Source organism: Lepidothrix coronata, unplaced genomic scaffold (genome assembly GCF_001604755.1).
Source record: "Lepidothrix coronata isolate B3197 unplaced genomic scaffold, Lepidothrix_coronata-1.0 Scaffold155, whole genome shotgun sequence".
In the NCBI taxonomy this organism is placed as follows: domain Eukaryota; kingdom Metazoa; phylum Chordata; class Aves; order Passeriformes; family Pipridae; genus Lepidothrix; species Lepidothrix coronata.
This window is the reverse complement of record NW_016690335.1, coordinates 487,840-512,341: the sequence shown is the minus strand read 5'-3', so window position 1 is coordinate 512,341 and position 24,502 is coordinate 487,840. Positions and strand designations below refer to the sequence as shown.

The following is a 24,502-nucleotide window of genomic DNA, read 5'->3' as shown; positions in this document are numbered from 1 at the left end:
CCACAACTTTATAAGAGACTATTCTCTTGAGCTTTCTATTCTCCATGTATTCTGCTTATGGAGTCCTGGCTAGACTCACTATAATCACTACCAAAAATGAGAGGGCAGTGCTGAAGTAGTAGCTTATTACGTGATGTTTTACTTTGGAAATGATTTTGTGAGTGTAAAAACATTTTCGACTTCATTGCCAGCATCTCAGATGTGACCTGAGGGTAAAAAAAAAAAAAAAGGCATAGTACATATATTGTGTATATGTGTACAGTAGGTTCAAAGCGATGGGACAAGTTCTCTTGACTGGGCTATTGTTCGGAAACAGCAGGGGTGCCATTAAAAGTACTGGTGAAGACTGGGATTAGGGTGATTGGTAAGCAGAGCTCTGAACCATTGCAGTGATTTTGTGTTGTAGCAGCATTCAGAAATCCCAGCTGTAAATCACATTATACAAAGAGAAAGCCAGCGCCTGGCCTCAAGCGATGACACAGGTACAGCAAGCAATTTGTAAGAGGAAGGAATAGAGGGGAAGCCATTTGTCTAATATTACATAGGTTAAGCCAGAGCTCAAAGTTCCCAGACTGTAACTGGCTTTATATATTTTGTCTCTGTTATAAAACTTTTTCATTATGAATTGAACCTTTCCTGATTATGGAATAATTTTCTAAGTACTAGCAATAATGTTTGATGTGTAGTATGCAGAACATGTATTTAATATGTAAAATGAATAAACATCAACAATTTTTGAAATGGGAGACCAAAATACTTCCAACTGGAAGTGTACAAAATTCTTTAAATAAACATTCCTAGGATATCATATATTCTGTAATTGTACAGTAGGAATTAAATGGAGCTTGAGTTGCTTGGAATTTGTAGTGTTGTTTGAGGCAACTGACCATCATGATAACAGTGGTTTATTGTGCTACTTTGAAAGAGCTCTTGCATTTTATACTGATATTATGCTACTTTTAAGTAGTACGGTTATTTCAAACCAGGATAATGAGATGAAAAGCATTTGGCATACACTCGTGTAAAACAAGATTTTAGTGCTAAATTCAGATCCTTTCTTGAAAGTATCTATAAAATACTGTGGTTTTGCAGGGTGTCATAGGAAAATAGACATCTAGGTTAAAGCTGTCTTAAGAAATTTTTGTCATGAAATGACAGTCAGAGCAGCAGTTTCAACCACATTTTTCCTCTTTTGGAAGAGAATGGTTTCTTAGCTTAGACATGGAAGCTCTTACTAAGTCAACATGAGGTAAATGGCCATAATAAATGGGACACTTGAATGAGATGAGTTACAGATTTGAACATGAGCCTCTTCTGTTTCAGCAACAAATTATTTCAGAGTGATTTCTGTGTGTTTGTTTCACAAAAAAAAGTGCTTAAATATGTAGTTTGAATATACATGTACACATATACACAGAGAGGGGTTTTTTGTTCAATTGTGAGATACAACAGACAATACTCTTCCAATTTGAATAATGCTTTTATTCAGATTTTCATGAACATGAATTCTTTTTTTGCGCAGTTCTATAAAAAGTGACAAAATAGCGAAATTCTCATCTGAGTTAAAAAAGCCACGACAAAAACAAAACAGAAAAATGCAACCCCAAACAAGCATCATGGTCCAAAGCCACTTTGTACAGTCTGTCAGTACTATCTCAAGTTAATCTTGCGTGTTGGCTTGTTACAAAGTGAGGCAAACCTCACTTGCACATTCCCTGTTTTTTCCACTTCGTCTTCTTTCCGCTACTAACTGTTATTCAGGTAATTGTAGCTAATGAACATAGAAAAATGTTACAATCCTGCACAAAATTAGCAGTAATTGGGGATGCAGTTGATGATCTCTGGGAATGTTGTGTTTTCACGTGTTGGCAACAACAGCAGCTACTGAGGATACTTACCATTTTATGGGCCAGACTTGCTGGTTTAAGACTCTGCCAAGTCTGTGTGAAATACAGTTTGTTGCATCTTTCTGAAAAAGATGACAAACAGTTTTTTGGCTTAGTAAGATGAAAGAAACAGCCTGGCAGGCAGCTCACTCTAACCTTTGCACTTAGATTTGTTAATTTTCCCTAAGGTGTGTGTTTCATGTGGTGCTAAGCCTAGCTGTTAATTCATTTAGCTTCTTAGAGGCATTTCACAGCAATCAAATAGACATTAATATGTGTGTGTATATGGCTATTCGCACAGCCTTTTTGTCGAGTAATTATTAATAAACAATTAATATTAATAATTAATTAATATCAATAATCAATAAATTATTAATAAACTTACACATGCCTGTAAGTGTATATATTCCTGGTCTGTCTTATGACATATGCAGAAGAGGAGAGTTAGATTATGGATTTTAGTTTTTATTCCTTCTTTCTAAATGATCCACTTTAAAATAGCACTCTCCCTGATTCCTGGAAGTGTTAATGCAAACATTACATCTGTTTACTCAGGGAAAGATTTTTCTCTTCCCTGAAATCTTTGGGATCATGAAGGCAAGCCATGCAAGTAAATGGTTTTAGAGGGGGTTGACTTAACTGTGATTTTTGGATCATACGTAGAGGAGTACCTGGTTAATTCCAGACATGCTAAATATGGCTTGTTCCTTTCTGGAATGAATGTATGTCTAGGATAGGTATCAAATCTTAACTTCAGTGGGCTTGAAAACATGGAAGAGCACATGCATCCCCAGCAGTGCAAGGCTGACAGCTGTGTTGACTCAGAGATATAGGCACTGTGGTAGCCAAGCTAATTTTTCTGGTCCTTCTAGGCTTAAGCCACTCTCATCTGAGTTGGTGGGAGAAAGAGTAAGTTCTGGATGAAAAATACAAATTCCTCCAGAATACCACATTTCTTGTAGCAGCTGAAAGGTATTTGAAGTTATTTTGCAAATTGTTTAAAGCTTTCTTTTTCCTCCCTCAGTGAAAATGGCTAAGTTGGCAAAGCTGGGTTTGTTGTGTGAATATATCTGGCAATGAACAGCTACTGCTCAAAGATTTGTCAAAAGGAAATTGGGTAGTATGATTTCAGCCTGTAGTGAGATGCTAGAAGCTAGCGTTGTCCCAGAGGTGTGCAAGGATTTCTTGTAGGTACCTAAGGTATGGTGTAGCTGTGGCACAAGCATATAACTGAACCTCATCAGGCAGTAAAATCCAGGTGACAAAGATACTGCTTGGGGTTCAGAAGACATAGTAGTTTTTATGATGCTCAGTCTCAAACTGGGAGTGCAGTATTCCTTGCAAACAGAAATTCTGTTGTCACATGAAGCAGTATTCAGTGGATTTGATAAACTGATGTAAAGCATTTAAAAAAAAAAGGTTTTGCTTTCAATACCTAAAGATCTGTGCATCTAGTTTGCTAGGATCATGGATTATTTTGTTTTGAGGTTAGAATAAGGTACAAAATGTTTGGAAAGACTGACTGCAGGATGTGTGGAATGTCAATACAGTTGTGGAGTTTGTTTTGAAGCAGTTAAGTATGTTTCGGGTAAATGGACTATGAAGAAATCTTTGCTGTTTGTATTGCAGTAGTTTATTGTGGATCAATTCTCAGTTGAGATGCCTTCATGTCAGGTGCTGTTTTATTTAGGTGTAATAAAACAAAAGCATCTATCCAACTGCATTTATCTTAATCTGAGAAATACCATGTCGGAGGAGGGAAGACCAGATAATTTTATATTTTTATAGTATCAGCAGCTAAATCCCATCACAGAAGCTTAATCTAAGCAAGTGCCCAAGATTCCTATGCAATCAAAAGAGAGAGATAAATGACAGTCTGGTGGTAGGTGTCTGAATGTAGAGCCCTGACTCTCTCTCCTATGCCAGTCTGCTTTGGGACCAAAGTGGAGGGATGTAGGTGTCCTTACCTCTACATGTGCAAGTCAAGTGAGGGCTCCAGCCTTCCTGAAGAAAGTACTGTCAGTGCATAACATTCCTCTGGCAGTGTCCTGGATGTCAGCTAGAAAGGGAATGTTTGTGGTCTTTGTCAGATCTGGATTGTAGATAAATATGCAATGTGCCCTAATTAGGAGTTTTATTTAAGGAACATTAGTGATTTAACACCCCAATCTAATTACTTTTAAGCTTCTTCCTAATTTTGCAATTAGTGCTGGAGCAAGACTTTTTATAGAAAATACACCCTTAAGGAAATCAGTACCACTAACTCCTAGTGGTTACAGAAAGCTTTATTTCTGTGGCGTTCTGTTGATAATCTCTGTAAGAAATAGTAGTACTTTTACTTGGTGGCAAAGATAGAAAATGTGTCAAGTGTTTTCAAAAAACTATTGTAGTCAGTTCTTGCAACCTAAATGACTCTGACTTTAGAATGTGCATCTGTGGGATCGAATTCCACTCATATATTACCTAGTGGAGAAAGCATGCTTTAATCACTTTATACCACAGTCATCTTTGGCCTTCAGTGGATGAGGAGGAGGAGTCAGGGTGTAGCCAGAGTGTACTGGCTGTGTGCTCATGTAGTTTATAGCAGCCAAGACAGTTTTTTATAAACATAGATGGTAAGGTGCAATTTGGAGCAGCCATAAGCCCATCAAAAATATAGTGTGGCCTTACAAGGATAAAGCTGGTTTTGTAGCTTGTTTCCAGGTAATCCATGTAGTGTGTTTCAGCTGGACAGAGAACCTGGTGGGGAATATCCTGGCCCATCAACCACGTGGTCATAACAATTTTCTCCTCGGAGAAGGTCTCTCAAGTGCTCTCTCTGTTTCAATGAGCAGGCTTGCTATTTCCAGAGCTTGATGAATTTGACTAATCCTTAGTACTGGAAGACAGTTCATGCTTTGCAGAGTTAAAACCTAATAATTTGTTTTCTTTAAATGCTAGTTTTTTAATGTTTTTGAAGATGAAGAGCTTTGTATCCAATCTGGAGTAATATAAATAAGGTCTGGAGAGAGAGATCTGTTTATTTGTTAAATGGACGTAGCTGGAAAACAAACAAACAAGCTCTCAGGCTCGGAATACCTTATTCCCTTATTGGACTGATGAATCAATTAAGAATTAAAGCTTATCACTTGTTTTTATTGCACATCAGTTGTAGTAGGCTTTTAAACTAATCTTTTGCTTATTTGTCTTTGTAAAAGAAAATGTTTCATCTGTAGACAGAGCTGCTGTGCGCTTGGGGGGCTCTGAGTGCGGACATGTGCATTTAATGCAAAGCAGTCGGAGTTGCTTCAGCATGTGAGATCGTGCCCTGGGCTCATGATTCCTCAGTCCTGTCACATCTCTTCCTTTCCCAGCAGGACATGCTCGTCTACATCCCAGTGTGCCAACACAGCCATATAAAGGAAAGGATATAAAAACACTTGCAAGCTACTCTGCTCTGCTTCCACTTCCTACCGCAGATACTGTTTTGATGTCAAGTGGCCTGGTACTTCCTTGACCCCTTTCACTGTTCCTCACTGAATGTGTTTAGCATCAAATAATTTGGCTGTCACTTTAGTCCCAGGTTCAAGTCTCTCGATTGTTCACACTGCATATGTGCTAATGAATTCAATATCCCTACCAGCAATAGAGAAGTAGTTCCTTCTGAAGAAGGGCAGGGGGAAAAAAAGGCATTGTTGGCTGGCTAATTTGCTTCAAGGTCTGCTTTGGACAAACAGTATGGGCACAGACCCTGCCAAGTTTGGCTTCCTCTGCCGGGGACATTTCTCTAGCAATCTCCCAGGAGGTCTTCTGCCCTTAACTGCCCCCTCATGCCTGTGTTGTAAAGAGCTTGGAAGCACTCCTGAATGTCAGATCTGGCTGGGCTTTAATAAGAGACCATGGCCCTGATGGTGGTCAAGTATATGGTGATAGCATCAGTAGTTTTACTCCACTTCTGTATCAACTGAGATTTTGGTATTTAATCATCTTTTCTATGGTTACATATTCTTTCTCCCTCTGTGAAAGGAAATGTATGTACAAACAGCATACAGGAGGTGCAGGGTACCCTAATAGACAGCCATTGTCTTAAGACTAAGTGTTCCTCAGGGTGAAGAAGTCAAGCTAGTTCATGGTAACTTTCATTAATAGGGTGGAATTTTTATTTGTATGTTTTGTCTATTGTTGTAACTACTAACTAGGCTTTCTGAATTTATGCTTGCATAAATACTTTGTTGCAAATATTGCCGTTCAGAATCCTGAGAGTTTTGTTGGTTGTTTTTGTGGCTTTGTTTTGGTTTTGTGTGTTTTTTTGTTTTGTGTGGTTTTTTTGGTTGTTGGTTTGTTTCCTTCAAAAAGGTGACATTTTATTCCTTGGTACAAGACTGGTAGCTTTTGCACTGGTAAAGGTTCTCCCTGTCCCCTGTCATATTCCTTCAACTTGTAGTCAAACAGAGGATGTTTGAGGTTGATGTTACATTTCCCTTAAAAAGATTTAATAGAAGGTGCTGGATTGGGGTAACTGTGCAGTTGTTGCAGAAAGAGGAATCCTGGGCACGCAAAGGGAGAGCCCACAGCAGCTGGGCAGCGTCATGCTGGCTGTGGCATTCACTGCTGCTGCCGAAGCAGTCCATGGGCCAGACGGAAGTTGTCTTCCAGTGGACCTGAATACTTGATCAGTAATTAATGTAGTTGCCAACAGTGCAAGAGGGCAGAGTGAGGTGGTTTTACTATGTTCTTTATATAGTTTTCCAAAAATGGAATACACCACTTTCAAACTGTCTTCTCATTATTACTTTTAAATACAGCTACTGCAAGTGATGTCTGCTGGAATGAGCAGTCAAATGTCCTCATTGTTTCAGTGGTGACCTTTAATACATATAATAAGTGCCTGTCCCTGCTCTGAAAGACTTCCAGTCTATCAGATGAGAAAAGAGCAAGGGGAAATTAGGTAGTGTCCACAGGGACAAAAGAGGTAGCAAACATAATTTAAGTCAGAGGAGTTTCATTAGCTAAGAACACATTCCCTTTCTGTTTTTTTGTTTTATATAGTAAGCCATCATTAGACCAGCTAGGTCTTAATATTTTAACTACTGTAATTTAAATAAAATCCATAGGATTTTTAAAAAGTCAGTTCAGTGCCAGTAAGTAGGACTGAATTTCCCAGCAGTTCAAGGGCAAGGACCCTGGAAGCAGAGGAGGGAAGGAAAATGGTGGTCTACTTTTAAGGAACAAAGCCAGTTACTCTCTTCAGATTGTCTGCACTTGTGTCAAGTCACATATGGCCATACCCATTAATGAATAGACCCACATGGTAGGTAAATTTGTCCTCCCTGGTTTGTGATGCACGATGAAGGTGATGGGCCGTGGCAGTGCGCTGTAGCTGTTTGCACCAGTTGTCAGGTCTAGAAGTCAAAGAAATGTGCACACAGATAAAGTCAAGTACCATAGGCCCTTTTGTTACCTACCCTTGGCTCTTCACTCAATGCAGCATTCTCTTCTGCACTGTGGATGAGAATATTTGAGAGGCCAGTGTGAGGTGGTGGAGTGTGGCTGCACTGGTAGACTGGCTGTGTGCATTCCAGAAGGGTTATTTGCGCTGATTAAATAGGCTGGTATTTTGGAATGATTAAGGGTGGGCCTGGGTATCTTCCGTGCTTAAATGTGAGCTGATCTTCTCAGAAAGAAAGGACAGCAATGTTGTTGGCTGCTCTTGCAGCATATTTGCTGAAGTCACACTTATGGAGGAAACGTTTCCTTGGGTTTTGTTTTTTTTTCAGTCCTGTTTGTGGGCTGAGAGCACATATGTGAATTCCTTCTTAGTTCAAACACACACAGTTCTCACACAGAGCCTGCTGCTTAGGATGTTTGGGAGAGGCACATCTAGCTCACGAAAGTTAGGACTCAAAACCCTGTCTTGTTGGGGCTAGAAATGATTTTTGTAGTCTTCTTTGTATTGTTTCTGCATTTTTGTCTTCCTTCATTCTTGGTAAGACACTGACTGGCAAGTCATGGATACCACTTATAAGAGTAAATAAGTGACAACTCTTATTTAGTGTCCTTTTATTGAAGATGTCTACTTTCACAAAAAGTTTAACAACCATAGAGGAAAGAAATCAGGGAATTTTATGAGGGAGTGGATCAAGCATAATACAGAATGCTGTTTTGCTTTTGTGTTTTAGCACAGAGCATGGCTGAGAACTCTGCTAACCTGGGAACCAGTGAGACTGAACAACTTGAAGTACTTTATGTATAACTATAATACTATAACAGAGTTCAAATTGCTCTCAAAACCCTTCATTTATTCTTGCTAATTTAAAAAAGCCACAGATTTGCAGATTGTTTTATATCGACACTTGTTAAATTTCACCTAATATTTGACAGCTGAAATCTTCACGTGCCATTTCCAGCTCCCATCTGGTGCTGCTACTGGCTACTGATGACCTTTCCTCTTCTCTTCCAAAGACATAATGATTCAGGATTGAGTTAATAAGGTATATTAAAGGAAAACAGGAAGAAAACCAATCCCATTCCTTACCACTTGCCTTCATTTTGTGACTCCACTGACTGTTTTTGTGAAAATGCAGGAAGCCACCAGTTGTGGTTCTTCTGTTTCAAATGGCATTTTGATTCCTTTTCAAAACTGTTCTTTTAAATTACTATCATTACTACTGAAAACAAACAGTACTATCATTACTACTGAACAAAGGTTAAAGTGCCTATCAATACATCAAAAATACATGATTGCAACTGAGAAAAATGGTTAAACTTATTCCCTGTTAAATGTTTTTATAGTATAATTTTTAGTATTATCCCAGTGATCAGCCTGGGATCAAAGAGTTCCTTAGATGAGTATGCTGTCTTTCTTCTTCACCCACCTCCCTTAAATAGTGTGGCTTCTTCCTGCAGGGACTTGATGACAAATCATCTAAAGTTAATTTGTTAGTGTCCTAAACAGTGCTGAGCAGAATATAGGTGTTCTCATTAGCTCTCTTATTGCCTGAGTGTCAGCACAAAACTCTTGAGGATCTGTTTGTAACATGAGTATGTCTTGATTTGCTTAATAAACATTTTTATTCAATCATGGAGATGGCATTTAACTGTGCTCTGGCTTCCAAATCCTTGGTGAATTAGTCTTAAGTGACCAAAATCAACAAAAAATGTCTAAAGACTTACTGTGATTGATGTTTCTCTTTGCAGAGTGACTGGGTTTTAAAATAGTTGAAGGTTTGCTTAAACATCAGGCTACAGGGTTATTTACTGCTAGGGGAGAATTTCTGGTAGCTGTGCTCTATCAGCACACACCATCTTGTGAAGTGTATTTTTTTATGTTTGTGGAGTTAATACTACTGTCACAGCAGTGCAGAGTAACTTACTCTTTGATGAAAGATTAATACTGTAACACTGGTTTTGTAACATTTGGTTGCCGATTTCTTTTGAATTTTGTTTAAAAAGTCTTCTCATGATGAACTGGTACTGAGATCTTACTTGTGTGTGTTAATCATGCTGGAGGATACAGAAAACTGCCTTTTTTTGTGGGGGGGTATAATCATGGGCATTGAAATTTGCTAGATATTGCTCATGATTCTCAAAGAATCAGGAATTAAGCACACTAATATCCTGGAGCTTGGTTCAAGTTTCCCTTGAAAAAGGAACATAATCCAAAGAATGAGAATCCCTTAAATGGGCTGACATTCTTTGTTCGAAATACTACTTTCTTTATCTGTTTATTATCTCTACAAAGGGAAAGTAGATTCATTTACTGTAACTAAGTTTTAAGGAGCTAACAAAATCTATTTAAGGGGTGAAAAACTGGATTAATATCCCAGGGCTATCTAAGGAATTGTGTGTTTGTGTAATGGTAAAGATTGCTTTAAGTATTTTTCAAGGTAAAACTGGTAGTTTCACTGTGAATTGTGTATGTCCTGAGAAGGTGAGAGGACTGTGTATTGAAATGACCACTGACCCATGTTTAGTTAATGCATCCATACTGCATAAAGTTTGAGTATGTATTCAGGCTATATTTTAGTTTAAAATAAAGGTATTTATAATACCAATATGACTACTGTACTCTGGGATACAGTTTGTCATCTTATCTGAGTTTTGGCCTTGGAAGAGAGCAAGTGTGTGGCTTTTATTTTTGTTTAAATCACAACATAGGGCAACAGCACTTTGAGCCTTTGTGCTGCAGAAAATTAAAGCCTAAGGAGTCTGTATCTGTGACATGACAAATGGGGCCACCATTTCAGTCTTCCAAAGCATGGTAATAATGGAGTTAAATGCTGGAGCACTCATACCCTGTCACAAAATTTAAAGTATTTTTTGGTGTAGGATACAGCTTCCTCCAGTGCTGCCCAGCCTCTTCCTAACTGTGGCAACACAGTTATGTGTTTTACCTCCTCAAACACTGAGAGGCCACAAAAGCCTAAGTATAATTCTCAAATGTATCAATATATTTTTATTGTGTGTGTTATCTGTGTGTATAAATGTCTGTGCAGACATATGTATGTGTGTACTGTAAAACCCCAAGTCTCCAGCTACAAGCTCACCAAAGTGTTTTACTTCAAAAATACACAAGGCTCCAACAACATCCACTCTCTGGACATATTAGAAGAGCCTTTGGTTCTTTCGAGACTTTAAGAGAGAATGCAAAGGAGAAATGCTGCACACATTTTCTCAGGAGGTACTTTATTGGTAAACTTAAGGAAATAAGAGATCTTGGCAAAAGTTTAAAGGGTAACATACAACCAAAACAAAGCATTCCACAAAGCATTGACTTAGCACATGCCAACCCATACAAGTTAGCAAAATCCAACCCATTTGGTCCCAAGTTACCCAATATATTAAGAAAGGAGATTAATAGAAGAAGAAGGAACAACGAAAGAGAGAGAAAGAGAAGATCATAGTTACCACCGGCATCCTGTGAGAGTCCAGCTTCCACATGGCCAGGTGGAAGGTCTCCAGCACAGATGGAAAGAGATCATATGTTGCTGTTTTTACTGCTTTGTCCCCCCTGTGGCCGCTCCTCCCAGGCGGGACTCCTGGCCCAGTGGCCGCTCTAGGACAGGATGGGGAGAGGTGCTCCCACTGTGCCAGCCAAGTAGAGACTGGATTAAGGGTACCAGGGGGCGTGGTGTGGGTGTGCTCCTGGCTGCCTTTGACTGACAGCTGCTCTGGGGTTGCTCGGTGAGGCTACAGGGGCTGAGGTGTGGGGTAGGGCATTACCTCACCTCCGTGAAAATTGACCTGTCCCCCCCACACCCTCAGCTGAGTTGTTCCGAGCCAGTGCAGTAATCCAGTGTCTCACATGTACATATATGTACGTGTCTGGAGAGGTCTGGAGACACACTATCTATAACACTGCCGATGCTTTTGAGAACGCACGCAGGATCACTCTCGAGGAGAAAAGACAACGCAGAAAGACTCGTGCCTTGCAGAATATACCACCTAAGGAGTCTTTCTGCTGTGTCTTTTGCAACCAGAGGTGCCTGTCTCGTATTGGTCTTTTTAGCCACCAGCATGCTCGTAACAAACGTGGGTAAAGCCCTTCCCAAATCTTCGTTCGCGAAGCCCAGCCATGATGATGATGATGACGTACATATATAGACGTCGTTTCTGATTAATATTTCCCAAGAAGCTGGAAGTCATCCTGTAATACAAATAAGTTTTCATCTTAATTTTAAGGAGGAGAGGGTTCCTAAAACTTAGCAAGAGTACCTTCAGCAGCTGAACTTCGTAAAGTCTGCATTTTTCTGGCAAGTTCAAAACCTGTAGCAGAAGGTACTTGCTCATGCAGTCTAGAAGATAAAGTGGTTTTTTGCATAAATGTTACCAGCTTGTATCAAGAGCTGCAGCATTCAGTTAGACATGCTGCTTTATAAGGGAAAAAATAAAATCCTGTGCATGTACTTCAGCAATTTGTCATTGCTTTTCAAGCTTATTAACTTATAAGTAGCATTTAATGAGGATAACCACAAAGTAATTGATTTATAGAGTATGTTTATTGGTTCCCTAATGAATTTATGCATTAAATTTAGAGTTCCTCAATGAATATGTTAATCTATTTTTATATTTTGTATACATTTTGTTCTGTAAATAAACAAAAATATTTCTTCAAGGTCTTTATTCCAGGCTGCAGGTTGTCCGTATGAGTGCCCAGTTTAAGCTTAGTGTAGACTTTTCTCCAGTGGACCCACTGCACCCACAGCTGAGCCCCTCAGTCAGGCTGGTGGCACCTCTATGAAAATGTATTTAAGAAAGGGCAGTACACCACAGAGCAGAGTGGGGGAAAAAGGTGTGAGAAACAACCCTGTGAGCACCCGGGTCAGAGAAGAAGGGGGAAGAGGTGCACAGTGCCAGAGCAGATATTTCCCTGCAGCCTGTGACATGAACAGTAGTGGAGCAGGTATTTCCCTGCTGCCCATGGAGAAACATGCCAAAGCAGAGAGCTACCCAGACTGCAGCCATGGATAAACCCGCGTTGGAGCAGGCAGATACGGCCATAAGGAACTGCAGCAAGTGGAGGGCCCATGTGGGACTTCAGCCTGCGGGAAGGACCCATGTTGCACCAGTTTTTAGAGAACTCATGCTGGATCATATGCGGAAAACTGAGGAGGAAGGAATGACATGGAAGAACTGGTTGTGGTCCATAGACCAACCAAAACCTGCATTTTCCCATCTCCCTTAGGGGTAGCGGAAGGAATCAAGAGTTGTAATGAAGGAGGGAAATGGAGCCTGGGAAGAGGAGATGGATTAGTTTTTGTCTCTGTTTCTCAATGTTCTACCTTAATTTACAAATAATTAATTTTCCCCAAATTATGCCTGTTTTATCCATGTTGGTAGTTGGTAAGTGATCTCCCTGTCTTTATCAGGATCCGTGATCTTCTCCATCTTCTTTTCTGCCTCTGGCCTGTTGTTGAGGAGGGATGAGAGAATGGCTAGATGGGTGCTTGAAAGCTGGCTGACATCAACCTTCAGCAACAACCTAGACAATAATTTGCATTTGGACTACCAAATCATAACTATAAAATCCTGTAATTCTGCAGCTGTAATCTGTAATCAGATTATGAATCTCTAATAAATTTTATGGTTTGTGATCTACAATGTTCAAGAAAATAATAGACTGCAGTGTATTCATGTTTTTTTCTTTTTCTAATTTTTACACACTTAATATTAAAAGTACTGAATTCATGCTAGTATGCAATAATTCAACTCGGACTCACCTTTTAAAGAACTGATTGTACTAATTTGTGGTTGTAAGTGACATATTTAATCACAAGGCTCCTTCCTTTTGCCTTTTAGGTAACTCACCATACTTCTACATAATTCAGTTAGTTGTACAAATTTAATTGAAAAAGGAGTAAAATCATATTAAGAATGTTATCATGGCTAGGCTTTGCAAATGAAGATTTGGGGAGAGCTCTGCCAGCATTTGCTACAAGTGTGCTGGTGGCTAAAAAGGCCAGTACGAGATAGACAGGGCAGGTTGCAAAAGGCACAGCAGAAAGACTCCTTAGGTGGTATCGGCAAGACACGGTTCTTTCTGCGTTGTCTTTTCTCCTCAAGAGTGATCCTGCGTGTGTTCTCAAAGGAAGCAGCAGCGTTATAGATGGTGTGTCTCCAGGCCTCCGGATTGGAGGCCAGAGTAGACCAGTTATGTTGATCAATATGGCCAAGGCTGAGATGTTGTTTCAGGGAGTCCTTGTGTCTTCTCTTTGGGGCTCCTCTCTTGCGGCAGCCGGTGACAAGTTCACCATAGAGCAGGATCTTAGGGAGGCGGTGGTCCTTCATCCTTGAGATGTACCCTACCCAGCGCAGCTGTGTTCTCATCAGCATGGCCTCAATACTTGTGACTGCTGCTTGTTCTAGAACAGATGTATTACTCACATATAGAATGTATAGCAAAACTAAATGCATTGTACCTATGATCACTTGGCAAGAATAACTGTGTTAGTGCTTAAGGTGAAAAATTTATCAATTGATAACATAAACTAATTAATGGCTGTTTTTGCAATGAAAATAATACTGAATCTTACCTCCAAATTGCAACCTCTGTAGGCCAAGTAGGACATGTAATCACTGGCACTGAATATAGTACGACTGAAATGCTCTTGCATCTTCATGGACATACGTGTTTGTGGACATATGTGGACATACATGGACATCTTTTTCCCTTGAAGCAATGTGTTACTGCGTATCTAAATTGTGTGAGAAACTGGCATGCAGCACTAAAACTTTGTTCTGGAAAAAAGGATACCTCTTCCTTGATGTAGTCTGAGTTTTGAGACATTATCTGTAATGGTTTCAGAATAAATGGGGACCTCAGCTATGCGGTCAGAGAAGCATTTTCTCCAACCCTGGTTTTTGTACATATTGCAGCTAATACTTAATTATTCATCCTTTAAGGGGCATAATACTGATCTTGACTTAGTCTATTATGTTGTCTGTGAATATATGATATTAATTGCGTTTAGATTAATTTAATCTAAAAAGCACATTACTAGTGTAATTTATTCAGTATCTTCTTAACAAAGAAAATAGCATTTATTTAAAATAATTCAAAAGAAGGAAAGACTTCTCCCTCATTTGATAAGATATCTGCAAAATCTTGGTTCTTCTCTAAGCACACAGAAGACTGGTTTGTCATTTAATGCCTTATTTTGTAGCGGTGTGGAAATACTGTTTTTTTAGTTGCAACTACTGTAACACAACAAATACAGTTAATTTCTGCAAAAGGACTTTATGAACTGTTTCATAACCTATTATATGATAGAAAGTAACAAGTAAAATTCACTAAAATTAGGATTAACTACCGAATTAAATGCTGTGGCAAAACTTCACTTGAGGGAAAAAGATCCCTTTTCTTGTAGGTATTAACATTCTAGAAAGCAGATATTAACATTTTAATACCACATTGCCCTCTCTTTCTGTCTTTCCTTCATGGAAAGCATTCCCCTGTACTGCATCATGTCTGCTGAAACTAGTGGAGTTGACAAAAATTGATGTAAACAATTGCAAACACCACAGACACAACTGCCTTTAACAACCTGAGTGGCTTTGGCTCCTAGTGATAGCTCTCTCTGTTTTGCCCAGATTTTGTGACCAATACAGTAAGCTGTACAGGTTTGCTTTGATGATTTTCTTTTTCATGTGTTCTCAGTTTGGATTCAAAGTAAATACTATTTGTATCATCTCTGCAAATCTAGAACGAATTACACTGTTCCTGGTATAATTTGGTTTAGCTCCAGGGTAAATCAATACTGTTGTACCAATTTACAGAAGCAAAGGCAGCATCTCAAAAAGGCATTTACTGTAATACTAATGTAATAGTAGCATTTATTAGTAATAAATATAGTAATACTCTATATGAGAAATCTTGTAGAAGTGCACTGAAATTGAGTAAATATTTTCTTGTTATAAACTCTCAAATCTTGTGTTTGGTTTCAAAGTATAAACATCCATTTGTAAGGAAAAACCCCTGTATCTTATGCATGCAGAATTAAGGTGGGGTCCTCCCTTCTGCCTTCCAGGTAGCTCATCATACTTTTACATAATTCACATTTAGAGCGTTGAATGTGAGAATTGTGGATTACTGCTTAGATATCTGTCTTTTTTTTTCAGCCATGTGTTTTGGGGGTAAAAGAGAATAGAGAATTTATTAAAATAGGTTTGGGGGAGAGGTGCCAAAATAATCTTATTACTGAAGCAGCAGGAATTTCATTCATAGATGAGATATCTAATCACTACCAAAACCGTCATACCAGAAGTCCTCAAAGACAGAATTTTGGTTGTACTTTTCATGGGTGAGAAATTTTGTCCTCAAAAAAGGATGCAAAGGTAAATATCTTAAAATACCATGGTTTGCAGTAAAATAACTGTCTTGTTTAAGTGAGAAACACACATTAGAAAAACATCACTGAAAGTGGATCAATTGCCACTTCTTAAAAACAGAGTATACAAAAGAGGAACTGTGTCTATTCTTCATTTGGTCTCCGCTTTGTTTCAGAAGTCACTGTTTCCTAAAATTTCCTTTCATGTATACTTAAAACAGAAAATGGTGAAGTTCTCATTAAGGATTTGTGAGAATGAATAAATGCACTTAGTAAAAGCGTATGAGATTTCCTGTCTCTAGAACAGGCCTCTTAAGAACCACTCATCAGTCTTCTATCTTCATGTAAGCTCCAGTCTTTGAATTAATTTATTATTCACAGTTATTAGCAGTACATACTTGAAGCCTGATTACATAGTAACCAAAAAGAAAATCTTGCACTTCAACAGTGATGACTTTATCTGTCTAATGAAGGCAGAGTTGAATCTCAGCATGGATTTTAGCAGTACTGCTACCTCAGCATTTCAAAGTGCTAGTCATTTAATCATATGTTTATCCTTGCAGTCCCTAAGTTAATAACTTTAAATTTTGACGGATGCTTCTCTGTGTGTGTTATCTATGTATATTTAATATACGTATATCTAACATAGGGGTGTTAGTCAGTTTGATTGCATGAGATGTTTTGCAGAAACTTTGGAAAAAAAATCCCTTTTTAGCTACCAGTTTTCTGAGGGCTTCTCAAGTAGTTTTCCCAGAAGCCTTTGCTGTCTGTCTTTTGAAAGAACAAGTGTTGATCATGGATGCCATACCTGAGGGAAGACAGGACTAGGTTGTATCAATGTTACTGATAAATCAGAAATGAGACACCCATGGCTGTTGCAGTATGTTGTACATGCTCATGTTCATATTGTAATATGCAGTACAAAAGTATTAAGGACGGAGCTGAACTGAACTTGTTTGGGTTACTTGTTGAACATTTGGAGAAACGTAATATTACCATTTTGCATACACTGCAAGAGACTAAAAAGCAGAAAAAGAGAATTCTTCAGATAAGCAGTCATTTTGTGCAGTACTCAAGAATAAATGAGAAAACCTATTGTAGTTCTCCCGTTTATGGGTTTGTTTTTTGTTCCCACTGATTTATGAAAATGTTGATGTGAGATTTAAAGGAGACATTGTGCATGTGAGGCTTCTATGTGGAAACAGAGATAGTATTTGCAAGCTGATGAAATTTATTCATCTGGATAGCCTAAGTGATGTGACCTGTCAAGGTAATGAATGAAGTATTGTACTTAGGCAGGAATATTACAATGGCTACTGTATGCAGAGATGATGTTTCTTAAATTGAAAAACAGGTTTATTAATGGTGTTCTTATAAATACAGGACTAATCTAGGATTCTGCTACCGTGTTTAATTAACAGGTCAGCTATTAATGATTCATGCAGTTCAGATTGCAAAGTGAATGATGGTCAATTTTCTGCAGTGCTATGTTCACAGCTGTGAAAAGGTGGTTGCAAACCTCAGAAAGCTAATTCAGAAACATAGATCAATATTTGATTCTATCTTTTGCTGGTGTTAATTTAGTAGAAAGAGGTGTTCCCATATTCCTAATCTTGTTTATGATTTAAGCTTCCTGCTTATTTATTTGAAAATATTATTCTTTGCCAAAAAGACAGTTTAATCTGATAATTTTTTATCATGGGGAATTTCTTGGGAGTAAACAGTCCATTAAAATATATGTTGCTGCTCAAGTCTTGAAATTCATAAGTTACTTGGTACAAACCCAGGGATGGGTCTCCAGTTTTCCTGAGGAGAAGGGCATCTGTAGTTCCGGGAGCTCAGCTGTGTGCTCCCACTTTAGGTGTCTGGAAGCTGTCCATCCAGACGCACACATGAAGGCAGACAGCAGAAGTACTGGACTGTGACAGCCACAGCAGCAGACATGAGTGGCTGGAGTGTGATGTGTGACGCCTGTGGTATTGTCTTGAACCATATGTAGTGCAGCACAGATGGCAGAAGTGTGGAGAGGAAACCCGATGGGAAGTTTGACTGATTTATCTGCAATTGCCTCTTCTCCTTTTGTCTTGTCATTAGTGGTATACTGAGGAAATGGGACAATAAAGACATGCTTTCAGAGGGTATAATGGTCCAGCAGTGAAAAATGTTAATGAGGTGTTGGAAAAAAAGCTTTTGGGAGTGGAGTGTTCGCATATCAATATATATTTCCTTTTCAATGGGAAAGGTTCCCTGATATTAATGGCCTGGCCATGATTTCATGAAAAAGGTGCTGTCTTTCAGCTCTAAACAGACATAAAATGGGAAGAGAAATGAGAAGAAAAATGTGATTGTTCTGTATTTAAAGTATACATTAGTAGACTTTATGAGCTGTGAGTGTACTGGACAAAAGGATGTATTAAGTGATACAAAATAGGTCCCAAGAGGTTAATTTAATGTTTAGAGCCTAGGCAAAAAAACCCAAACCCTTTAAACTTGCATAGATTGCAAAATTTCCAGTCAAGTGACACAAAGGAAAAACAAAGAAACATTTGGAGGCCTGTGTGAAGTGCTGTTTATGCTGGAACTGTTGTTCAAGGCTGGTGCCTGGCCAGCTTTAGTCAGAGCAGACTAAAAGCTCTGACATTTGGCCAGAGCTCATTGTTGGGCGTAGCTGAGATAATCTGAACTACTTTATCACTAGGTAGCTGATCCAATGAGCTGCTTTAGGGTCCTAAATATTGTAGTAGCCTCTAAAAGATCATCCTTTCCACTAGATTGGTTACCCATAGCTTAATATGACAGACACAGCTTCTTCTGCAAGGAAGGTAAGAGAGAAACTTTAAAATCCATTCAGTTAGCTGACACTTTCATCATCTCCAGTGCCAGTCTGCACTGTCTGTCTGTCCTTGCAGAGCTAAACTTATAGAAAACGGTGTTAGTTTTCAAAGGGATGCTCTGACTCAGTATTACCACTTTTCCTGTGGGAGGTTCTTGTGTCAAGTTGTTCAGGTGTCACCAGCCGCAGGCTTAGTCAGAATTGATAGCACTTGCCATCAGCTCAGTGTCAGACTGTGTGCATCTGTGACTGTCTCCATCCCTAGGTAAAGCTCTCCCACAGGTTAAGCAGTCCTATCCTGCTCTTGCTGTTCCTCTCATCCTCAGCCTTCTTCACATAGAGAAGTTGAGCTCATACAGGTTCCTTCCCTTGCCTTGCCTCTGACCCCATGCCAGAAGTGTGAATTCTGCCTTGGTTGGATTCACGTGCCAGATTCATGTGGGATAAACTTGGAGAATCTGAATCTACAAGTTCTGGGAATCCAATGCAAAATCAGCACATCAGCTCATCAGCAGCAGTTCTGACAAAAGTCTTTGCTGCTTAGTTAAGCATCTCCACATATTCGGAGGGAAATGTTATGCAAATGCATACTCTTTTTTGAGGAAATTCATATTCTGCCAATTCTGTAAATGCTACATCTTAGAAAATGAAGAATTATATGAATTTGTTAGTTTTGTTTGCTTTTCAGTCTCTTATGGTAGACAACATTTGACTATGGTACCCTGTGCCATTTTCATTTTTGAATTTTTGCTCTCTTGGATTACCAAGAATTTTCTTAGTTATTACTTGAATATCTAATCCTCTTTGTAGTTTCCTGAATATGTTCACATAACTGAACTTGTGCATATTAATACTAAAGCAGGTGCCCCTCATATAATGGTTACATTTTTCTTCTCATTTTCCATTTCAAAATGCTTGTTTTTAACACTCAAAAATTTGCCTCCTGGATTTATAATGTGCTGCTCTTACCTTAAAGTTTTTGGATGAGGAAGAAAAGTGAGGAAATTAGTTTAAAGTATGTCTTCTGTAAGGAAATTTTGAAAAGCAAAGGGGCAAAACCAGCTCTTGCATATTTCTCGGTCACTCTAGCGTTACATGAGGGTGTACAAAGCCAGAAATGCAGGCAGGAGTAGGTAGGACAAAACCTCACATGAACTGTAATATATAGTCCTGTTTCATTAAACTGTCGTGTCTTTATTATAAAGCTTTGTCTCAGAGGGCTCTGAATCCAATGGTGTGATGAATTGCCCTTAGTGCTAGGTAACCTTTTTAGGAAATTATGATAATGTACAGCTCATTTCAGCATTGTTCCTCACAATGCCTTTTGCAAGGTATAGACAGCAAGGTAGGAGAGTTCATATTTCCTGACATAATGCTTCTCTAATCTATCTACTACAGTGTTTTCCACACTTTCTCCCACCCTTGTCCTCAAAAACAACTGTCTCACTCATTCTTCTTTGATTAATGACTGCTCTAGGTTTACACTTGAGCTCTGTTTTAAAGTATCTGACTTGTCTCTTACAGAAACTTGAGCTATTATTTTAGAATAATAATGCTTTCTTTCATCATCCTCAAATCTCAAAGCACCAGGCTGTTGGCCAGCTTCCTTTCTTGATGCATTGTAATGATACTTTTTTTGCCAGAAACAGAGCATTGCATTCTCATCTGAGTTAAAGAACATCTTTCAGTGAAGGTGTTGCTGTACTTTCAGAGTAACGTAGAACCTCATGCCAGGTCTAAGTTCACATGCTCTTAGCCTGAGGTATTCCTATAAAGTCAGTGTTAAACCTCCTATTGATTTCAGCACTGTCAGGATAAACTGATATGCTGAAGAGTAATGAATGAAAATTCACAAACATATCCACAGTATCTCTATTTGATCAACCTAATAACCTACTAATGAATGGTTTGCAGACATGTCTTATTCCAAAAGGTCATGTATCATAGTTAATTTATGCTCAAGGGAATAAATGTTTATAAAAATACTCACCATTGTCTGTGGTTTTTTTCAGACATTTTTTTCTACTCTTGCAAGCATTTTCAATTAAATATGTTCACATTCAAGAAGATTAAAAATTGTTATAATCCTAGTTGAACTCGGAATTAGCCTTTTCTCCAACTGCTGTGCAGCATTTACAGTAATGAATTCCACAGCAGCTTTTTGACAAATATATTTGTTCTTTCCATGCCAAATCTATTGAGTACTTGTCTATGCTGCTGTATTTTTATAACCAAGAATAATGTGTTTACTCATAATTAAAGTTTTTCTTGATATTGAAATCCATTGTTCATGACACCCTTGTTAGCAAAATGCAGTGAACTTGGTTCTCATGCGTCCAGAAAGGATAAGTGAATCAGGAAGGAGATCAGGAATGCTTACAGAGCAAGTATGGTACCTTGGCTGGTAGGGACTTGTTTCCTAGCTCAGTTCTGGAGTCTTTCACTTGGCACCTGGGAAACAAAAAGGTCTACAAGCAGCACTGTTATTCCTCTCTTGAGGGCACTGTTCCCTTTGATGGTCTGGATTTCTTCTGCACATTTTTTCTTCTTCAAAGGAAACAAACAGTCCTTGCTACCGATGTGTGTAGCTCTTCCTCCATTTGTTCCTTGAAGTCAAGCATATAGCAGAGCACTTTGCTTATCCTGCTTCAAGTAAACAGGTCACTCATATTCTTCTTTCTCTTTTCAGTCTTCTTAGTATTCTCGAATGGCTGCTTCAGGTCCCCTAGTATGAAACATCAAGGTGTGGCTGTAACATTGTACACATTGCTTACAGGAGTCTGCTGTGCAGGGTCTCTGCATGAGCTTTGTCCTATAGTATTTAGGACCAGACTGAGCAAACTTCAGGGTTTTTTGTGTGTCCTGAGGATTTTCAGGCTCTTGCCTGGCCAAGCTATCTGTCCAAGTACTGGCTGCTTTGGCAAGAGAAAGGTTCAGCTATGTAGTGCATTAAAAAAGGTGCAAAAACTGGAATCAAAAACTCTGCTTCAGCTAAGTTAATGAAAACCAGAAAGATAGTGAGTACTAACAATATATAAAGCAACTGAAAGTAAAACCTGGAGCCATACTAAAAAGTTCAGTAAGTGTCTAATATGAACAGCCTCTCTTGAGTTATCATGAATTTATATGCTGCATAACTAAACGAAATTCAGTCTGTCAGGATGAGGTAATGTCAGCCTAGTGATTTGTGCTACATAGCCATTATGCTGCTGATCCAGTGTTTGGACTGTAAAACCAGGAGTTGCTTTGTTGTGGTCTTCAGAGATCTAAGTTTAACTTTGGCTGTGCCCCAGGAGTTCTGTTGACACAGTTTGTATGTTCTTGATTTTTTCCCTTTCTTTTTTGAATCAGTGAAGTTGCTGTCTTGAGGAAGGTAGAATCCAGATAACAGAAACCCATATATAGGGTAACTGAGAAGACATTTATGGAGCCATTTCTTCAATTCATTCCACCCACAATAGAATCATATGCTTAGGCTACCCTGGTCTTCAGCAGCTTAAAAAAAAAGTAATCTGTTAGCTCACCCTGTTACAAGATTCCTATTCATCCAAAATCAATCTTTTAATAATGAGGTCTAGATAATGATGAGCTGCATGAGTTGCCTTGGTAACGTACTGCCTCAAAAGTCTTATGTATAGCTTTAGGACTTGCAGGGGAGATGGAAAAAAATAATCAGCATGCAGAGAAATATCCATGTTTGTCAAAGGGAGAGAACTTTTTGTGTCATCAAATTCCAGGAAAAATCTTATTTGTTAAAGTGGACTATAAAACCTATGGTGATGCTGGATCCAGCTCGTGTGAAATTAGATGCTTTTTTTCTTTCAGAGAAAACCAAAATCTGTCTCTAATTAGAACAAAAAATGCAGCACAAATGTGATCTCTTTTGGTTATCATATAAAGGCCAGATCCAGAATCAAATATTTCTTTCTGTAGGTGAGGTGCAGAAGGGAGTATCACTAGCTCTACTGTATTTCCTTTCTCTTATGAGGAAGGAATGTCTTTAAAGCACAAGAATCAGTGGTTTTACCAATAGCAAAAAATGCTATTTTTAAAAACATGTTAGATCACCTAGTTTGCAATGACCAACTGTGTGCTCTTATTTAGCAGCATTTCAGGGGCTCTGGCATTTCCTGGCCACTTTACCTGGAAGAGCATGTGTGCATGGTTTCCTAAAAAGCATTTTTTTCATTGGTGATGAGTTTTTAGGAAGACAGATAGAAATCCAAGACTTCTATGGAGCTTTCTCTGTCTCCTAAAGAAGCCTAGCAGTTCGTAAAGTTAAGAGGCTAACTCTGAAACAGGTATTTCTCCACTATCTTTCCTATAAATAATAATGTATTAAGGATCTGCTTTTGTGTTAAGTTGTGGAGTGTAGCCTTAAAAGCTTTTTTTAAAGGTTTATTCCTGTCATAAGGTTAGAATGTAAAGAGTTGGCTGGAGCAAACAGCAGGCTAGGGTTTCTGAATAGATGAAACTATACACAAGAACAAAAAAATTTAATTAAATCCAAATTGTGCTTTAAATTAGAGTTGTGCAATTGTGGAAGAGTGGTATAACCTCATATTTTACAATGCCTCTCTTTTTAGTAACAGATCTGTAGCAGGGATAATAATTTTGAGTCAGGAATTTATCTGATACCATTTGATTGCTTGGTACTCTTATCAGTCCCTCCAATTGCTCAGCTGCTAGTGTGTATTTAGCAATTTCTTCCTTGCCTGTTATCCACCTTGTGTATTTTCTGCCTGGCTTTGGTTGCCTTGTCTGTCAGCTGTCTGCCCCTAAGAGGGCTAAATATGACGATTATGAAATACAAATAATGATTCACTCAACTCAAAACAACTGCAAAGAATATCTGTTTTTAGTGCTGGTATAGCTACTTCCAAACAATGAGTGTGTATTAGTAGAATCTTCTTTATGGGCTAAATTTGTTTGTGGAGTAAAGTTGAATTTTAGTCTTGCCCATATTGGGTAGGTATTCCACAAGTAAACTCCTTCTATAGTAGTGCTCAGACCAGATCCATTACTTTAAATCAGAGGAGGTATCAAATGCGCTGATTTTGGCAAATTGATTTGAGTAATGCTTTCAGCACATTTCATCTGTAGATACTGATTAGGCCCTAGGTGGGTTAAAGAGATACTGGGCACATTCACCATGTTATAAGGGGCAATCAAAATCCCACAACTTTAGCATGGTGAGTCAAATCATATTAACTGTGCCATAGCAAAGCTAGATGTTCATTTCAATGTATTGGAATCAATGTAACAACTTCACCACATCAAAGCACAAATAAAAATATATATTTGATAAATGACTAATAAAGAGAACCATTGACAGAAACACAAGGAATGAAGCTGTAGGGAAAACACTAACAATACAAAGTAGTGATCCTGTTACATTATCTATTTCGTTATCTTGTTGAATGCCTGAAGAAAATTAGGCTTGGTTTTGATGGCTCTTGGTTTTTATAGATATTTTCATTATTGTAACACCAACTGGTTTTAGTTAGTCTTCTGTGTTTAGTCATCACTAGATGCCAAACATACTAGTCTAATTATTGTGTCAAGTTCAACTATATGAGGAGGTATATTTTTTCAGACTAATTTTATATTAATTTGGTATATAAACAAATTATACAGTACTAAGTGATTTTAGGAAAAAGTACCCTTTCATTTTAAAGGCCTATTTAATGTTGTGAATTGACAAACATAAGTGTGAAACAGTATAGCCTTTTCTTCATTTGTTTTGTTAATAATGCTATTCTGTTGTCAGCATGTACAGGTAAGGGAATAAAGATATGAAAGTAGAAGTTTGGAGGACCTGATCTAGCAAGGAAAGATGAACAGGATTCAGTTTGCCCTAACGGACTCTGTTAAAAAAAAAAAAGAAAAAGAAGAAGAAAAAGGGCTATGAGATCTTAAGCAGCACCACATTATGCAGTGATGGTAATCTTTGATGATATAATAAATACCTGTGTGCC

At 38.4% G+C, this 24,502-nt stretch overlaps 1 protein-coding gene across 1 annotated transcript in view; it reads left to right on the top strand.

Annotated features, from left to right (window-relative positions):
* The window catches only part of MYO16 (myosin XVI), a 361,587-nt gene that overhangs the window by 1,241 nt on the left and 335,844 nt on the right, over positions 1–24,502 (top strand). The gene's annotated exons all lie outside the window — the stretch shown is intronic.